Source organism: Silurus aristotelis (genome assembly GCF_946808225.1).
Source record: "Silurus aristotelis genome assembly, chromosome: 17".
Classification (NCBI taxonomy): Eukaryota; Metazoa; Chordata; class Actinopteri; order Siluriformes; family Siluridae; genus Silurus; species Silurus aristotelis.
Window position 1 is genome coordinate 9,941,951 of NC_139590.1, and position 779 is coordinate 9,942,729.

Consider the following 779-nt stretch of genomic DNA (forward strand, 5'->3'; position numbering starts at 1 on the left):
GGTCATAAAAGCAAGTGTATGGTCAGCAGCAGTAATCTGTGGCATTTTAATTATGCTTGATTGGTGTTAAGAGGACTAGTAAAAAAAATCCAAACGCCATTGCACCACCAGTACCAGCCTGAATTGTTGACACAAGGCAGGTAGGGTCCATGGATTCATGCTGTTGACTGCAAATTCTGGTCCTTTATTTTGCATGTTAAAAAATAAATTGAGACCAAACTGCAAATTGTTTTTTTAGTCATATATTTTATGTTTTGAAGCGCATGTGCCCACTTTAGCCTCAGATTTCAGTTCTGGGCTGATGAGATTATGTGCTGTTGATGGTTTGGTGTATTGTCAGTGCTAAGATACATTTCAATTGGCTTGAGCAAATCTAAAACCAATTTATGTTTTTGTTTTGTTTTTTTCAGTTGTAAAGGAAATCCCAGGTGGTCAGCAGTTATTGAAATTCTCAAACTACCTTGTCTGGCACCAACAACTATACCAAAGTCAAATCATTAAGCCACATTTTGTTTGGTGTGAATTTATTGGCCTGCAGTTGCATGATTTTATGCACTGTGATGTGTTTTCTAAGAGTTGCTACCTAATACATTATTAACTTTCTTAGAATAAATTTACTGCAATAAGTTACATTTATCTTGTGTTTTATTTTGAAACTGAGCCAGTTAACTGCAAAAATATTTCACCCATATTTCCCAAGGGTGCTAGTAATTCTAGAACTGTGTGAATATGTACTTTTTATAATTTAAAGCAAAATATGTGTCCTATATATATAAAAT